Raw genomic sequence first — 20157 nt, 5'->3', positions numbered from 1 at the left:
AATGTAATTGGGAAACATTTAACAAAAATAAGTAAGAATACAACAGAACATAAATGTCAATACACAACCTTCAAGAATCCTTATTTATGGTTTAGTGACCCTTGTTTCTGTGTAAGTTTCAACCCCACTGACCTATTGGATAAAACACAAACTCCTTTAGAGGGGCAATGTTTAAGGCATTTCACAATGTCTTCCATCACCTTTCTAGTTTTATTTTACACTATACCCTTTCACCAACTCTATGTTCCCATCAAACTCTATTACTAGCCTTTCTCTGTATCCAATACTACATTTCTCACCCCTGTATATCCACACAAATTATTCCCCATGCCTGTAATTCTCTTTCTTCACTCTAGAAGTTCTGATACGGACCCTCCCCCACACCCAACTGGACTGGCGAGTTCCTCATGTGGCCCATTTTGTCGTTTTCTACTTATCATCTTCTCATCAGTTGCCCTGCTTCTCCACATTTACCCACTGCTGTCCTCTCCTCTGATACTATAATAGCTATTGCTAGGGTGTATCTCCCTACTCCCCTGTGGCTTCAATTCACTACCCTTCCCTGGTCACCATTCTTTTCTATGAATTGTCAGCTCCAATAGGAAGTAAAAACCTCAAGACGACAATTGTTTCTGCTTTTGTATCTTAGCCCTTGGCATAGTGATTGGTACAAAGTAAGCATGTTATAAATAGTTTTTCATTTATGTGGTGGGTAGGTAGCACACTGGATGAGGACTAGGTCTAAAGTCAGGAAGACGTGAGTTCAAATCCTGCTTCAGATATTTACTAGATGGGTTACCCCTTACAGAGCAGATAGGTGGCACAGTAGATAGAGGCTCCAGGCCTGGAGTCAGGAAGACTCATCTTCCTGAGTTCAAATCTGGCCTCAGATATTTACTAGCTGTGTTACCCTAAACAAGTCACTTAACCCTGTTTGCCTCAGTTTCCTCATCTGTAAAATGAGCTAGAGAAGGAAATACCAAACCACTTCAGCATCTTTGCCAACAAAACCCCAAATTGGGCCATGAAGAGTCTGATACAACTGAACAAAAGAACTATTGATCCCTGGCAAATCACTTTAAACTCTCCAACTCTTAGTTCCTTCACCTGTAAATGGAAGGTGATAGTAGTACTTCCCTCACAGGGTTGTTGAGAAGCAAATGCTATGATATATTGAAAGCTCTTTGTGAACCTTAAAGTATATGTAAATATTTGCTACTGTTAGGATTTATTCATTGCTCATCTCTGTCTTTCAGAATCTTTGTCTTCCTTAAAGGCTCAGGTCAGCTTCTACCCTCTCCTTGAAGCCTTCTCTGACCCTCCTAGTTGTTAAAGTTCTCTCCCTCTTCAATGTTCTTTTTTCTACATTATTTATGTACATGCCTAATAAACACATATTGACTTAATGGGTTGTATCTTTGAAGTATCATGTCAGCTTCTTAAGGACAAAGACTTCCATATTTGCCTTTGTATCCCCAGTGCCTAGAACCCTGTACCTTGAAAATACTAGGTGCTTAATAAGTATTGGTTGAATTGAATTGAATTAGGTTTTAATATATTATAAGTTCAGTACGAATAAGCAATATGGCAATATCCAAAAGTAAGCTGGTATGATCTTGGGCTGCATTGATGAGGGGCCTAGTGTCCAAAGTGAAGTGTCAGTCAGTTGACGGGCATTTAAAGATGTTTTTATACTGTCTCAACCATTAATCAATTGGAGAATAGTTCCTATTCTTATAAATTTGAATCAATTTCTTATATATCTTGGAAAAAAGACCCTTGTCAACAAAGCTTGCTGCAAAGATGGTTTCCCCACTTACCTGCTTCCTTTCTTATTTCAAGTACATTAGGGTTTTTTTTGTAAAAATGTCTTAATTTCATATAATCATCACTGTTCATTTTCTCTTCTGTCACTCTTTCCATTCCATTTAGTTATGAAGCATTCCCTGCTCTATATATCAAAAAGGTAGTCTCTTCCCTGCTCATCTAATTTCTTTATGATGTCTCCCTTTATCCACAAAAGCCTCCAATACTGTAACCTGGCTCGCACTATTAGAAATTGGCATCTAAGGGTTAGTTTAAGAATAGCTCATCCATTAGGTGTTAACAACTAAGACTGCTTTCTAGAATATTAAACACTCATCAATTTCTAAATTTGCATTCTGACCAACAGGAACCATTGTCTCTACATTTTTGGGTTTGACACAGCAGAGATGTAAGGAATATTTGTAACTCTACCTATTATGGGATGCCATGGGACATGGTAGCAGCAAATCAGGAATTTGGGGTAAAACTATATCTGCTCAACCAACTGCATTAGTACATCCAGCATATGGCCCCCACCCACAACTGGTGTCCCCTCTAGAGATCTGCTCTCCCCCGCCACTTAAGTTATTCCCAATACGGAGTTGGAGGCTCTTTGTGCAGCCTGTGTTCAGAGAGGACACCTCTTGTAAAGGTGGTGGTGGTGGTGGTGGTGCTGCTGCTGCTGCTGCTGCTGCTACTGCTGTTCATTTGTTGTTACTGGTCTCCTCACTTGGTTAGTTTCAGTCTCAGCTACTGTGGTTCCTACCCTGGTCCTGAATGTTTATTATTTTTACTCTATGGAATTGATTCCTATCAACTTTCTTCAATACTCCTGGGTCTGCTTCCTCCCTTGGCTTGGTTCTATCAGCTCTTGAATGTTCATTTTATTAATACTCAACATTATTTCCTATCCCTGATCCTACCTTTCTCATGATGGAACTGTAGTGTAAGCCCAGTTGCCCACTTCATACAATATCAAACCACCCCTGCTTCCAGGTACTCAGTAAGTATCGCCACCCACTGCACCCTGAAAGGAGGGTTATGATAGCATGACAGTTATTGATAACCATGATGAGGAGCAACATTGAATGCAAATGTCCTATCCAGTTACAGATTCCAAATTACATTGAACCATAATAGAAGTATTGATGTTAATAAACCCTCACAGACCCACACGTTGGAAACTGCCTAATCAGAAAGTTAACTGCATGGGCTCCCAGACTGGACTGTTTTTACTTGAGTACATGCAAGATGTTCAACAGTAGCAATAACAGAAAAGGCCTAAGGAATCCAAGTCACTGACATAAGAAATCTTCCCACAAAACAAGTCCACTTTGGGGATATCGTGTTGTTATTCTGGAAGGCTGCTATCCCATTGTCTATGCCACACTGCCACATGCAACACGTCAGGGAATTATTCTGAAAAAAACTATTGGCTAGCAATGTCTGACAGCCTAAAAGTGATGCTGATAATGAAAATATTGCAGAGGAGTTTAATAAATATCAGGTAATATGATATAAACCCACTTAAGCTATCTGTTGGTTTTGTTTCTAGTTTTTCAGGGGAAATACTTGAGTAAGAGGTAGCCTACTGTATAACTCACCCTCCACCATCTCAAAAAAAATGTCCTGAAATGTCCCTAAAAATGTTCTGAAATTAAGCAAATACAATGAGAAGAGTAAAATCTAAAGAATGCACCTAAAGGCAATTCTTACCCTAGATGAATGGATAGATGAATGGATGGATGGATGGATGGATGGATGGATGGATGGATGGATGGATGGATGGATGGATAGAGAGAGGGAGGGAGAGAAACAGACAGACAGACATAGATAAATGAAAACTGGTTCACCAGTTGCTTCTGGCATCTCTAACCCCAGACCACCCCATGTCCCCTTCCCTCCCTCAACCCACCTTTAGCACCTGGGAGGTATTGGCTTGTTCAGCCTCATGTTCCACATTCAGGCATTGGTTTTGGGAGTTAACCCCTTGGCAATTTGGAAGAAGATAGGAAAGAAAGGGCACTCAAAGGTAAGATTGAGAATTATGAATCATACTATCCCCAAACCTTGAGAGGAAAAAAAGAAGAGAGTTGTATAGTGTGGAGCTGACAGAAAAGATTATGGAAGCAAGCTGGTCCCAGAACTGTGGCACAAGTTAAAATGATTTAGGTAAGTCTCTTAACTTCCCTGGGTCTCATTTTCCTTATCTATAAAATAAGAAGATTGGGCTAAATTACCTTTGAGTTTTCTTCATGCTTTAAATCTATTACCATATGATTCTATGAAATAAGCAGCCAGAAAGAAATAAAAATAGAGAAGGGAAGTAGTTCCAAAGACAGCTCAGGGTCTCCTCTTCAGAAGTGCCTGGGGGAACCCTCCTGCCATTATATTTTAACCAGCCCCCTTAGGTTAGCCAAGGAACTGCAGAAAGTCTATAAAGCACCTAAGAATTGGGGTGGGAAAAGTGGAGAAGAGGTCAATCTATAGTAGCCTTTTAGAGTACCATAGTAGCAGTGTCCCAACTGGTCACCCTCATGATTAAGTGCCACAAATGCTGTCCACTCTGGTGGTCTAAGCAAATAAGAACTTAGGAAAAGGTTCAACAATTCTGGACCTACTAAAGGGAAAGGAATTAAGTGAAAATATAAAATAAATAGGATAGAAGCTATCAATCTCATTAATTAGGAAATAACCTGGCTAACCTGTCTAATAAGAGAGTCTAGAAAATTAGAATAAAAGGTTGAGACAATTTCCAAAATGGTCATTTTTCAAGAAAAAAATAAAGTAAAAGAAGCTAAAAATTCAGAAGCAAAAGAAAAATTAATTGAACAAAAACCAAAAAACAAGAAGATTGGAAGAATTCTTGAAAGCCCTACAAAATAACAAACAAACAAAAATAAAGAGCCTGAACTTGAAGGAAAAAATGTGAAGGAGTAATTTAAGGGTTGCAGGTACAGAAAAACACATAAATACCATATTTCAGGAAATCATATAGGAAAAGTGTTGAGAAAATATTGGAAATATATAGCAGAGTACAGATTGAAAGAATACAAAGAACACCAATAGGAAAAAAACAATTCTAATTTACCAAGAAACATCATAATCAAAATTCTGAATTACAATAGCAAAAAAAATTTTGCAAGGAACAACAACAACAAAAAAAATCCTTTCACCTTCTAAGGAGAATCAATTATAATAGTACTGGATTATTTCTTATTTGTAAGCACTACTAGGTGGCTTGGTAAATAGAGTACCAGGTCTGGAGTCAGAAAGACTCATCTTCCTGAGTTCAAATCTGGTCTGACACTAGCTATGTGACCTTGGACAAGTCACTTAACCCTGTTTGCCTGTTTCTTCATCTGTAAAAATGAGTTGGAGAAGAAAAATGGCAAACAACCCCAGTATCTTTATCAAGAAAACTCCAAATGGGGTAATGAAGAGTCAGATACGACTGAAAACAACTGAACAAAAAAAATTAAAAGAAACTGAAATATCATATCTCTAAAAGCACTGGTTGGCACCTGAATCCTGAGTTGTCTAAAGCATAAAATAAAATAATTACACCTTGAGCAAAGGGAGAATTTTATTAATTCCTTCAAAGGAACCCAAAGCTGAGCAGGTTACCCAACATGCAAAATTACCAAACAGAAGAAAGTTAAATACTTTAAGATAGCAATGGAAGGTGAAGAAATTAAATGTTTATTTTCATGTGGTTAGGGCTAGACAAGGCAAGGAATGTAGGGTGTGAGTTATCTTTTGTTTGTTATTTGCTGTGCTTTGGAATTAAATTTGCCAAAACAATCAAAACTTAATGTTGTAAAAGTATAAAGAATAAGCTTGCTCCAAAGAAGAAATATGAGAAAATGCCTCACCCTGATCCGTTGAAGTAATTCAATGCCAATAATTGTAGAATATAGCATATAACATCAGATTTTCCCCCTGTGTCTATCAATTTTGCTGGGGAGGGGGGTTAATCTTCCTTTTCTATTCTAGGGTTGGTCCCCTAAATGGAAATGATACACGGGAAATTTGGACAATATAAACAGAAACATATCAATAAAAATCCACTTTTAAATTAAATTTGCACATTGAGATGCTTTGTGAAGTCAAAGACAGCATCTATGGGTTTAATAAAAAATCTAAGGAATAAAACCTATAACTGGAAAAAAACAAGAGAAGGGTAGAAGGAAGAATATATTTCGAGGGGGAAAATCTCATTCCCTCATTAGCAAATCAATATAAATAAGGAAATGGAACAAAATCTATCATGTTTTGGGAAACTATAGAAAGTAGGAGTTGCAATCACAATTTCTTTTTTTTTCTTTTTTCTTTTAATAATAAACATTTTTATCTATAGTTTCGGGTTCTAATTTTTATCCCTCTTTCCCCTCCACCCTCCCTGAGGTAGCGAACAATCGTATATGGGTTATACGTGTATGATTATGTAAAACATTACTTTATTTGTCATTTTGATTAAAAGAAAACTTGATTAAAAGAAAAAAAAATGAAAGAAAGTGAAAAATAGCATGCTTCAGTCTGTTCCATCAATATCAGTTCTTTCTTGGGAGGTAGATAGTATGTTTCATCAATAGTCTTTTGGGATTGTCTTGGATCATTGTATTGTTGAGAATAGTCAAGTCATTCACAGTTCTTCATCAAACAATATTGCTGTCTCTGTGTACAATGTTCTCTTGGTTCTGCTCACTTCACAATATATCATTTCATACATATCTTTCCAGGCCTTTCTGAAATATGCAATCACAATTTCAAATAAAGCAACAATAACAATGATAATGTCAAGAGAAACCCAGGAAAACTATATAATGCTTAAAGGCATCATAAATATTGTAAAAATATTAGTAAATTATATGCCCCAAATTATATAGCATCTAAATTCCTTAAGAGAAAATCAAGGTAAATTGTAAAAAGATATAGCTGAATAAATCTAACAGAAATATTTTTATAGGAAAATATAGATCAGCCTTTATAATTATAAAAATATTAATGAATAAAATAAATATTACAAAAGATATAGACTAAATAAACACTAAATCATCAAACAATGCATCAAAGAACAAATAATAGAAATAATAAATAATTATGTTAAAGTAAATGAGAATAATGAGACAATATTAAAAAAAACTTATGGGACTGGGGAAGCTAGGTGGTGCAGTGGATAGAGCACTGGCCCAGGAGTCAGGAAGACCTGAGTTCAAATTCGGCCTCAGACACTTGACACTTACTAGCTGTGTGACCTTGGGCAAATCACTTAATCCCAATTGCCTTACCAAATAAATAAATATATAGATAAATAAATAAACAAAAACTTATGGGACTAAATTAAAGCAGTCCTCAGAGTAAAATGTATATCTCTGAAAACATTAACAAAATAGAATATAGAGAATCAACTTAGTATTCAATAAAATGACTGGAAAAATAAACAAATGAGCAATTCTAAAACAAATATAAAAGAAGAAATCTTTAAAATGGAGGAAACATTGATAAACTTAAAAATAAAAGACTATAGAACTGAAAATACTAATGAAAATATAAAGCATCAGCTAATCTGATTAATTAAAAAACAGAACAAACTCAAATGCCTGCAAAACTGAAAATTCAAATGAAGTTAATTTATCTATGAAAATACAAAATATACAAACTAACAAAACAGAAATTATATGAAGTAGCCATGTTTTAGAAAAAGAAATGAAGCAAACCATACATGAATTGCCATTGGAAAAAAGCCTAGAGCCAAATGTATTATCAATAGAATTCTATCAAAACTTTAGAGATTGGGGGGGGGGGGCAGGGTAATGAGGGTTAAGTGACTTGCCCAGGGTCACACAGCTAGTAAGTGTCAAGTGTCTGAGGTGGGATTTGAACTCAGGTCCTCCTGAATCCAGGGCCAGTGCTTTATCCACTACGCTACCTAGATGCCCCCTATCAAAACTTTAAAGAGGAATAAAAACCTAGGATACAAAAAGTATTCTCAAAAAATATAGACAGAAGGTTCCCAAACTAAATTCCTTTATAAGGCTACTAAAATCCTAACAGCCAAATCAGGGAGAGAGAAAGAATAAAAAAAGAGAACTATGGCAGTATAACAATGTAGAATTGGCAACTTACCATGTTTAAAATGTACTCTCTCTTCACCTTCTTCTCCCAGTATCCCTCACTTTAAGATGCAATTCAAGTATCACCTTCTACTTTTTCCCATTCTCTGCACAGAACTGCCAAGTCTTTCTTTTCTTAAGTATCTTATATTTAACTACCTTGGATTTATTAAGTATTTTCATTTTGCATATATCCTTTCTACATCTTACATCTATGTTGACTCTGCCAATAGAGTTTAAATTCCTTAGAAGCAAGAATTGATCCACTTTTTGTCTTTTTATCCCAAAGCACCTAATATGGTTACTAGCACCCAATAAGTTCTTAATAGAGGAATGTTGACTGGTTGCTTGATTGAATTATCCAGAAAATAATATGATGTGACAAAATTGAATTTATACAAGGGATAGAATAGTAGATCATTATTAGGTAAAGCAACTGGCACAATTAAGCAGGTAAACAAAAATATATTTTATCAATAGATGCCAAAAATATCCTTTAACAAAGTGTCCTTTTCTGTTAAATACCCCAAAAGCAGAACAATTAATTGTAGGAGCTTTCTTCATAAGATCAGAAGTTTATATATCAAGCCAAGAGCTAGCATTATTTGCAATAGTGAAACTAAGATCTTTGGCAATACTTAGAGAGGGGAAGTATGGTTGCCTCCTCTCCCTGCTATTATGTTACGCATATAGTCCTAAGAATGCTACCTATAGAAATAATACAATAGAAAAAGAAATGTAAACATTGGCAAAAATGAAACAAATTATCTCTATTTGCAAATGATGTGATGCACTTAGAAAATTCCAGAGAATTGGTAAAAAAATAAATTGACGTGATTAATTTCTTCACTAAAGTAGCAGTATACAAAATAGGCCCACAAAAATCATCAGTAGTTCTACTTAAGATTAATAAACAATAAAGAAAGGACAGCTAGGTGGCACAGTGTATAGAGTGCTGGGCCTGGAATCAGGAAGACCTGAGTTCAAATCCAGCCTCAGACACTTACTAGCTGCATGACACTGAGCAAGTCACTTAGCCCTGTTTGCCTCAGTTTTCTCATGTAAAATGAGCTGGAGAAAGACAAACCACCCTAATATCTTTGCCAAGAAAACCCCAGATAGACTCACGAAGAATCAGACACAACTGAACAACAATATTAAGTTTTTGACAAGAACTGCTGGAAAGCAGTTTGGTAGAAATCAGGCTTATACAACAATCTACACCCTATAACACAATGAGCTCAAAATAGATGGGAACCTGAATATAAAAGTTTACATCATTATAAAGTTAGAAGAAAAGAAGAGAAGGTGCCTTTCACAACCCTGGTGAGGGAAAGAATTCTTAACCAAACAAGGAATGGGGAAATCATAAAAGATGAAATAGACCATTTCCATTAGAAAAAATTCAAGTGTTTGTATTGATAAAATCAATAATGAAAATAAATAAGAAGCAAAACTATAGAAGGGAAAAATATATAACTCAAATATTGCAAATAAAAACCTGATAGCCAAGATATATATATAGAATTAAGTCATCAAGTCAAGTGAGCAAGCATTTATTAAATCCTGACTATGTGCCAGACACTGGACAAAGCACTGGGCCTACAAATACAAGCAAAAAGCCCTACATACAGCTCTCACCCTGATGAGCTTACATATTAATGGGAGAAGACAACATAAAAAAGAAGCTGAATGGGACAGGGTGGAAGGTACCCTTCCACAAATCATGGGAGTGATGGGAGTGGTGAAAAAAGAAATCTGAAGATTCAAGAGTAGAGCCCAATGAGGAACAAAGGAATGGATAAATTTCCAATTTTTTTTTTTTTGCACGGGGCAATGGGGGGTAAGTGACTTGCCCAGGGTCACACAGCTAGTAAGTGTCAAGTGTCTGAGGCTGGATTTGAACTCAGGTCTTCCTGAATCTAGGGCCGGTGCTTTATCCACTGCAACACCTAGCTGCCGCAAATTTCAAAAAATTATTAACACCAAGAGCCATTTCTTATTGGACAAGTGGTCATAAGATAACAAACATTTTTCAGAAGAATTGTAAATTATAAATGACCTTTTACAAATATGTTCAAAATCAATAGTAAGAAAAATACAGTTTTTTCAAATTTCACCTCACACTATGCAAATTGGCAGATGACAAAAATGAGGATAATAAGTGGTAAAGTGGGGAATTGAAAGGAGATATTTCATTTACACACTATTGGTGGAACTATGAATTGTTGTAGCTGTTCTGAATAACAATTTGGAATTTTAACAAGAAGTCCAATAAACTATCCATACCCTATGACCCCACTTCTGAAAATATAGCCTAAGGAAGTCAGAGATTGAAAGAAAAAAGGTCCAATGTAAAAAAAAAATCCTTGCAATATTCTTTATAGTAGCAAGGAACTGGAAACAAAGTAGGTACCCACTGATTGGAGAAGATTGAAAAAAATGAAGGTATGTAAATGTAATAAAATATTTTACATTAAGAAGCGAAAAAATATGAATCATTCAGAGAAACACTGGAAGATTTGTATAATCTGATGCAAAATGAAATAAATACAAGCAGGGGCAAAAGAACAATCTACAAATTAACCACAACTTAAATGGAGATCATTAAAAGGAAGTGAAACTCAAGTAAATGAAAAACCAATGATCATCTGGAAATCAGAAAATAAAGCATACCTCCCAAGGTAGCCCATTTTTACTTTTACATAGATCTGCTCACCAGGAAACTTTTTCTAACATCAAGTCAAAATCTGCCTCTCTGTAACTTATAGTATCATAGAGCTAGAGATGAAAGGGTCCTTAGAGACAATGTACTACAACCACTACAATTTATAAATTAGAAAACTAGGACTCAGGGAGGTTAAATGATTTGCCAAGGTCAAACAAATACTATCAGAGGCCCTTGCTCCTTTTTCTGCCCCCTGGGACCAAACAAAACGGGTAAAATCTCTCTTACACATGGTGATTCTTCAAACACCTGGAGACAGCTAACATGTGTCTCCTATGCCTTCTCACTTTCAGACAAAGCTTCCAACTTCTTTCTGTCAATCCCACTCATGTCTAGATAGTTTCCCATTTATCTTTGCCCTTCCTAAAATGTGACATCCAGAACTGAACACAATACTCCACCTGTAGTCTCAAACATTGTCTCTTAATGCAGCATAATGTTGCCTTAGCTTCTTTTTCTGGGGGTTAAAGAATTGGAAACTGAGGGGATACTAGGAATTAAGGAATGGCAAACAAGTAATGGTGCAAGAGTGGGATGGAATGCTTTTGTACTGTAAGAAATTATTAAGGGGACAGTTTTAGAGAAACCTGGGAAAATTTGTGACCTGACACAGTGAGCAGAACCAGGAAAACACTCTATAAAAAATATATATTGTAAAGACAAGCAATTATGGAAAACCTGGGAATGCTGATCAAAAAATGACTATCCACTATTCCAGAGGGCCCATAATGAAGCAGGCTGTCCACTTCCTTATAGAAGAAAAGTGATGCACTCAGAATGTAGATTAAGACATATTTTTTGGATGTAGCCAGTGAAAAAATTTGTTTTGCTTGACATGTTGGTAAAGAGAGTTTTGCCTTTCATGCTTTCTTGATAGAAAAGGAGGTTAGAAGTGGGAGGAAGAAAAGAGATATCTTCATTTGAAAATAAAGTAAAATTTAATTCTAAAAAAAAATTGCATTAATTTTTTGGCCACCATATTATACTGTTGACTCATATGTTGCCCCAGGGTCTTTTTTAGACAAAGTGTTATTTTGTGATGCTCCCCTCCCCCACCAACTTTTACTGTACTTGTAATGTTGGGTTTTATTTTTTCATTTAAATGTAAAATTTTTTTAAAAGTCAATTTGGCCTTGATGTAAGGAAAAAGTTCTTAATTAGAATTGTTCAATAATAGAATAGACTGCCTCAAGAAATAGTGGGCTTTAACACACTGTAATTCTTCAAGTGAAGGTTGAATGATCATTTGTCAGTTATATTGTAGAGAGGACAATTGTTTATATGTGAGTTGGAATACATGAACTATGAGATGCCTTCCAACTTTGAGATTTTATGATTTCACACTTTATTTATTCCTATTAAATTTCATCTTATTAGATTCTGTCCAACATTTTAAGCTAAGATCTTTTTGGATCCTTACTATCACCTAATATACTTGCTATCTCTCCTAGCTTATGTCATCTGAAAATCTGACATATATACATTTATCCATATAATTTATAAAAATATTAAATTGTATAAGGTTAAGTACAAATTCAATCTCAAATAAAACTATGAATGAGTACTCTGAGAACAACCATTCAAATAGTTCCAAATCAATCTAATTATGTATCTGTCTAGGCCATCTCTTTCCATATTTTCCATAAGATAGCAAGAATAATTTCATCAAATACCTTTCTAAAATCTAGGTAAACTGTATCTAGAAGCACACCCCTTATCTAGCAGTCATATTGTTGTTCAGTTGTGTCTGACTCTTCATGACCCTATTTGGGGTTTTTTTGGCAAAGATGCTGGAGTGTTTTGCCATTTCCTTCTCCAGTTCATTTTACAGATGAGGAAATTGAGGTAAACGGGGTTAAGTAACTTGTTTAGGGTCACATAATAAAGTGTCTGAGGCAGAAACAGTCCCTGCTCTCAATTCACATTCTAACAGGGGAGTAATTGATTAGTAATTTTTCAATTGTGTCCAACTCTTTGTGACCCCAATTGGGGTTTTCTTGGCAAAGATACTAGAGTAGTTTCTCATTTCCTCCTCCAGTCCATTTTGTAGATGAAGAACCGAGGCAAACAGTTAAATGACTTGCTCAAGTCACGTTGCTAATAAGTGTCTGAGTTCAGATTTGAACTTAGGAAGATGAGTCTTCATGACTCCAAACACAGCAATGCACCACTTAGCTGACCCTCTAACAGGGGAGCTAATATGTAAATAACATGTACACAAAAGATATAAATAGGCTACACTGGAACTACTCTCAGGGAGAAGGTATTAACTGTATGCATGGATGGATAGATGGATGGGTGGATGGATGGAAGGATGGAAGGATGAATATCAAGGGTCACCATGGAGCAGTGTTAGCGCTTTGGTCCTTTTCAGATCCTCTGGTTTTATATTGTAATGATTTCTAAGATGGAGTGATGGATTCTCTCTCCTTGGAGGTTTTCAAGTACTAGAATGCCAATTATTGGGTATACTATAATAGGGACTTCTTTAGTGTATGGGTTGAACTAGATGACCATTTAGATACCTTCTAACTTTCAGGTTCTGGAACTGTGTGTTTTGTCTAGAGTAGTTATAGACCAATAAGGGGATACTCACGTGAAAGCCTGCTAATGCCTTGCCTGTTTATTCATACCCAACACTACACCTTCTCAGACATGACTCCTAACATCTCTGACAACACTGAATCATACTACTCATTTTTGCATGCGTTTCTCTCTTTGGGTAGAAAACCCAAAACTTTGATTAAATGACAAAAACTTCCAATTATTTTTTCCAGTGCTTAGAAGAGTGCCTATTATATAGTAGGTGTTTAATAAGATGTTTATTGACTTGTTGCCTTGATATTCTACATTGGCCTTTAAGAGAAACAAATAATAATACAGCAAGCTGTAGCCAGAGATTTCTTTTTCTTCTTCCCCAAAAAAGGTAACTTCCTGGCTATATCTTGGGGTCAGTACACATTTAGCCCAATTTTCTGCATCTTCTATATTGACAATACCATATAATGAGAATTTATAGCTAGACTTATAACCCAGAGGCACTGTAAGATCCTCAATCATCAAAGAAAGATGCAATTACATTTACTGCTCTATACTTCCCAAGGAAGGAGAGTGTACTAATATGCTTTTCAAAGATTTTCAGCAACAGTTGAAACCAGAAAGGGGTTTGGGGTTAGCTATGAATTCAGTTAACCAGAATATCCTCTACTCTCTTATTTCACATGGGAATAAACATATGTGCTTTGTGGAGTTTTTTCTATCTACAATGTAAATATTCTGGGAAGAGAGTGGATGGTGCTGGCTTACTTGTCTGAGAGTGTAATTGTTACCTTAGTCAGTGATCTCAGCAATTGGTCACAGGAAGGTTACTTGTCATTATTAATGCATCAGCAGGTACCATGAATGTCCTGGCTATTGTTTGTACAAATCTACCTGAAGAGAAGTTAGCTATCATTTCTTTTCCAGGGTTTGCCTTCAGAGCAGGAAATGTCTACCAAAATATTATTACCATCAATAGATATGTGATGGAAACCTCTGTTTGAAATATGGTATATCACACACCCACATCCACCCCAGCCTGCCAGGTCCTGTTCAGTTCTAACAACCTATCATCAATTATCATCATCATCATTAATATAGCACCTACTATGTGTCAGCAAAATGGCTGTCTGATGAGGCTTTACAAATAGCTGATGAAAGAAGGAAAGTGAAATGTAACCAACATTTATTAAGTGCCTACCATGAGCCAGGCTATGTGCTTAGCACTGCAGATACAAAAAAAAAAAGGTCAAAAGACAATCCCTGGAGGCAGCTAGGTGGCACAATGGATAAAACACCAGCCCTGGATTCAGGAGGACCTGAGTTCAGATCTGACCTCAGACACCTGACACTTACTAGCTGGTAAGTGACTTGGGCAAGTCACTTAACCCTCATTGCCCCACAAAAAAAAGACAATCCCTGCACTCAAGAAGATCACATTCTGATGTGGGAAACAACTTGAAAACGACCATACACAATATATATATATATATACACCAGATAATTTGGGGACAATCTCAGAATGAAGGCCCCAAAATTCCCAGAAGGAATCAGAAAGGCTTTTAGTAGACAATGGAGCTTTAGATGAGACTTGAAGGAAGCAGGGAAACCAGGAATCAGAAATGAGGAGGGAGAGAAGTCCAGGAAAAATATAGTCGGGAGATAGACTGTCTTAGGAAAGGAACAGCAAGGAAGTCAGTGTTAATAGATCACAAAACAAGTAGAGGTAAGAAATGAGGTATAAGAAGACTGGGAAAGTTAGCAGGGTCAGGTTATGATGGGCTTTTTTACACCAGACAGAGGATTCTATATTTTATTCTAGAGGTGATAGGGAGCCACAGAAATTTATTGAATAGGTGGTGATGTGGTCAGACCTGTGCTTCAGGAAGATCAGTTTAACAGTTAAATATGGTTTGGACTGGAGCAAGGAGGGACTTGAGGCAGAAGACCAACTAGAAGGCTAATGTTATAGTCCAGGAAAGAGGGGTGGCAATGTCAGAGGAAAGAAAGGGGAGAGATGTTATAAAGGTAAAATCAACAGGACTTGACAACAGATTGGATATGAGGGGCAAGAGATGGTGAGGAATTGAGGATGACATCTATATTGTGAGCCCAAGTGACTAGGAGGTTGGTGGTAACCATGAGAGTAATAGGTAAGCTAAGAAGAAGGGAAGTTTGTGAAAGAAAGACAATGAATTCAATTTTGAAAAAGTTGAATTTAAGAGGTCTTTGGAAATATTCAGTTTGAGAGGCCCAATAGGCAATGGAGATACAAATACAGAGGTCAGGAGAGAGGTTATCGGTGGTGGCAGTGGTCGTTGTATCGGTGGTGGTGGTGGTGGTGGTGGTGGTGGTGGTGGTGGTGGTGGTGGTGGTGGTAGTAGTAGTAGTAGTAGTAGTAGTATATCTGGCATGTATAGCACTTACTATGCAACAGGCACTGTGCTAAGCACTTTACAAATATTATCTCATTTGATCCTTATAAAAACCCTGAAAGGTAGATGCTAATATTATGCCCATTTTACAACTAAAGAAACTGAGGCATAGAGGAGGTGAAGTGACTTGCCCAAGGTCATAAAACTAGTAAGTATCTGAATTCAAATTTGAACTCAGGTCTTCCTGACTCCAGGCCCAGCATTCTGACTTCTGTGCCACTAGATTTCTGAGGCGATGGATGAGCATGGCATGGCATGTATGAAAAACTATTTCTGGGTATACGTAAGAGAAAAATGTTATTCATATACTTCTTTGTCCCCACCACCCCAGGTGGGCTTGACATTCTTCTGGAAGACAGTCTTATGATGCTATATACATGCAAAGATGTATGACTACTGATTGTCTGAGAAACTTCTGGGAGAAAGAAGCAGAAAGACCAGGGAGGGTGGATGATATCTTGAGACCCAAAAGCATCCTTACCCTATATTTCAAATATCTGATGATCTAATTCTAGCATAATAACACCTTTTAAACTAGGAAAGGAAGAAAGAGTGCATCAAGCCTATGCTGTCCTCTTAGGTTACTCACAAAGGTGGCAAAATCTAGTTTCCCAGGAGAGATGGGGTGGGGCATCTCCATCACTATCTTAATATCCCTACATGGGTCCTTGCTCCATTCAAATTTCATAAAATAAGACACTGAACTTTACCCAGAGCTAAATAGTATGTGTCTTGTGACCCAGAAGTAGGTGAAAAAATTCTCTAAACTCTTGTATTCTCTTGATTTTCTTAATCTTTCTTTCCCAAATTGCTGCATGAATATCTAAAACAAACTTCACCTCTTAAGGTTTGCCTGACCCTGGTTTTTAGAAACTATAGAAGAAGGTTATTGAAAAAGAAACCAAACACTAGCATTGACTGAGAATTCTTAGCAGAGAACACTAGGGTTTAAGTTGTTATTTTTTATAAACTATTTCCACTTTCAAGGAAACATTTGAAGACTTCTCTCTTCTAGACAGAGAAGACATAATACCTTATTCTCCACAAGACATATGCAGCCCATGATCCTTTCATAACTACTGGCTCACAGGATAACTGTGGCAAAAACAAAAATACAGACCTTGGCCCAAATGCAAGGCAGGTTTTGACATGCACTTTGTAAGTGCCAATGAAAACCCTGCTGCTGCAGCAGGAGAGATAAAAACAGCAGAGGAAAAGCATTGTTAAGAAGCAACAGGAGAGCCAAGGAGAGTTTGTACAAAGAATCAATACAAGCAAAGACCAAACATGAAAACAAAGATGCCGAAAAGCTGGATAAAAGATCTCCACATCTATTTCACCACATGGAATCTTGTGCAACCTGTGATTTATAAAGACACGTGGTGAGCATACTTTTGTCCATAGTAGCATAGATTGCTTCAGATCCATTTAAATGATAGCCACACTGTGCCACCTTATGGTAGCACCCGTTCCCTTTGATTTAGGATTTTAATAGGCAAACAGATTGGTTGCTGCTTCTGCTGCTGCTGCTGTTATTGTTTTAAATCTTGGTCTTTCCTCCTTGCCCCAACCTAGAGTTCGAACTCTAATTCTTTGACTTAGACAAGTCACTATTTCTCTAAGACTGTCATTGTCTTAGAAAATGGAGGAAAATTATACTTCTTATGTAACTAAAATGGGTATCATAAGAATCAAATGTGAACATTTGTATATGAGCACTTTGGGTACTGCAAAGCACTATGGATGTATAAAGTGTTATTATTAGTAAAAAAAAATAATAATGATGGATTAAGATCTTCAATGTGGTTTTTGGGGGGGGGTTTGGTTATTTTGCAGGGCAATGAGGGTTAAGTGACTTGCCCAGGCTCACACATCTAGTAAGTGTCAAGTATCTGAAGCCAGATTTAAATTCAGGTCCTCCTGAATCCAGGGCTGATGCTTTATCCACTGTGCCACCTAGCTGCCTCTTCAATGTGTTTTTAATGCTAAAACAGACTAAGTATCAATCAGATATAGTTATAGCTAAAATGTACAAATGTAATTCTCTTTCCTTCTCTCCTTTCTTCTCTCTCTATACATATACATGGATGGATGGTTAGATAGATAAATATAGATGTGTGTACCCATTTTACATACTGTGACAATATTTTCTATACTGAAAACTGAGACACATGGTCTGATAAATGAAGCACCTTTCTCAGAAGTGAATAGTATTTACATACCTCTTTGAGGTTTACAAAGAACTTTATAAATATTATGTCACAACAACCCTGGAAGGTAGCTATGATTATCCCCATTTTACAGATAAAGGGAATAAGGTAGACAGAATTTAAGTGACCTGTCCAAGGTCACATAGCTAATAAGTATATGAGAAAAGACTTGAACTCAGGTCTTCCTGACTCTGGGTAAAGAGCTCTCTCTACCAAGCTGCCTCCACTGTATTACCTAGGTTCCCAGCATTTTTTTTCAATTTATGCTGTCCCAGGAAATCTGGAATGTGTGGGGGCAATATCAGTACCCATTAAAATAAGAGAAAGGTGGGCTACGAGTTGGGGGGCATCTAAGTGGTATAGTGGATAGAGTGACAGACCTAGAGGCAAGAAGACTCATTTTCCTAAGTTCAAATCTGGCTTCAGACACCTACTAGCTGTGTGACTCTGGGCAAGACACTTAACTCCATTTGCCTCAGTTTCCTCATCTGTAAAATGAGCTGGAGAAGGAAATAGCAAACTACTCCAAGAAAAGGGATCGTGAAGATTTGGACACAATTGAAATGACTCAAGAACAGCGATGGGCTTCAAGAAGTCCCTGTCAAATCCCCAACTATTTCAAGTAAATTGCCTTGGGCAAAGGCCTATTCTTTACTATCCCAATCATTTCTAGGTAATAATAATAATAATAATAGCTCACATTTATATATCACTTTTTAATTTAGAGCACTATCTTCACAATAGCTCTTTGAGGGAAATAGCACAAGTATTTTATCTCAAAAGGTCATCGAATTCAGAACTGGAATGGGACCTCAAAGATCCCCAAGGCCAAACCATCTGCTTCTAGAGATGAGAAAAGCGAACCTCAGAAAAGCAGTGACTTGCCCAAGGTGACACAGGTAATACAAAACAGCCAGCACTCAAAAAGACATGTCTAATTAATGCCAAACCCAGAGACCTTTCCATTTCTTTACCATCAACCTAAATCTGACTCCCTACAAACTACCAACAATAGGTCCAAGCAGAGCTTCCTCCTGCATAAGGATGCAAAGGGATATGAAACAGCTTTCTCTCTCTCTCTCTCTCTCTCTGCATGTGTGTGTGCTACAAGCTGCATTTGGATGTCTCAAGTCTGAACCCTTTCTCTCATGGAAGACCTTCAAGGACTTGAAGCTTGCTAGCCCATTTCCCCTAAATCTTTTCTTCTCTATATTAAACATTCTCATTGTTTCAGCTGCTCTTCCTATGGCATGATCCTCAAACTCCCTCAGCACCTTGCTAACTGTCCTGTGGACACGCTCCAGCTTGTCGATGTTACTACTAAGCATTAAACACATTTCAAATGTGGCCTGACACTAGGACTATCGCCGCAAATTCCGGTGGCTACCGATTTCCTCCAGGATCAAATATAAAAGCCTTAGTTTGGCATTCAAAGCCCTTTACAACCCGTCTCCCTCCTACCTTTCCAGTCTAGTTTTACTTTACTCCTTCCTAAATACTCTACAATCAGGTCCTACTCTTTGTCACATACAACACACCATCTCCTGGCTTGTTAACTTCCTTCAGAACATAGCCTTTTCCAGTCCCACCACCACCACCACCATCACCATACAAGGCTAATACCTTCCCTCTGGGTTTACCTTTCAGTTGCATGATATATGTCTTCCGTGTTTGTAAGTTGTTTGTATGTTGTCTAATATGAGCTTCTTGAGAGTAAGGCTTATATGTTTGGCTTAATTTTTTTTTCTATCCTCCAGGGCTTAGCACAGAGCCTGACACCAAATAAGTATTTTATAAATGCTTATTCTTGTTCTAGTCGATCACTTAAGGGACATTGTAACAATATACCTCAAATAAGTGAGTGAATATTTTTAAACATTTTTCCTGCATAATCCTTTCTCTGCTCATCTCTTCATTTGTATTTCATACACATGACTGTTCTTTGAGCATCTGTGTAATGTTCCCTTGAGGCAAATCTCTCCCTATTCATCTCCCACTGATTTATCTGAGAATCATAGATTTGGAACTGGACAGGATCTCAGATTTCATCAAGACCAAACCTCTCATTTCACATATGAAGAAACTGAGGCCTAGCAAGTTGAAATGATTTTCCCAAGGTCACACAGGTAGTGAATAGAAGAGTAAGGATTTCGGCTTCAACCCTGTGAATCGAAAACCAGTACAGACAGTTCTTGTTTTGTGTAAATTCACATTACAAAAAAAAAATGGTTTTATGTAAAGAATTCTGAAATTTCCATTCAAAAACAATTATAAAACTTCTGTATGCAAAATAGACGCTGTATGATAAGACTTTGTATGATGCA

Source organism: Dromiciops gliroides, chromosome 1 (assembly GCF_019393635.1).
Source record: "Dromiciops gliroides isolate mDroGli1 chromosome 1, mDroGli1.pri, whole genome shotgun sequence".
Lineage (NCBI taxonomy): Eukaryota > Metazoa > Chordata > Mammalia > Microbiotheria > Microbiotheriidae > Dromiciops > Dromiciops gliroides.
The sequence above is the reverse complement of the archived record's forward strand: the minus strand, read 5'-3'. Positions refer to the sequence as shown.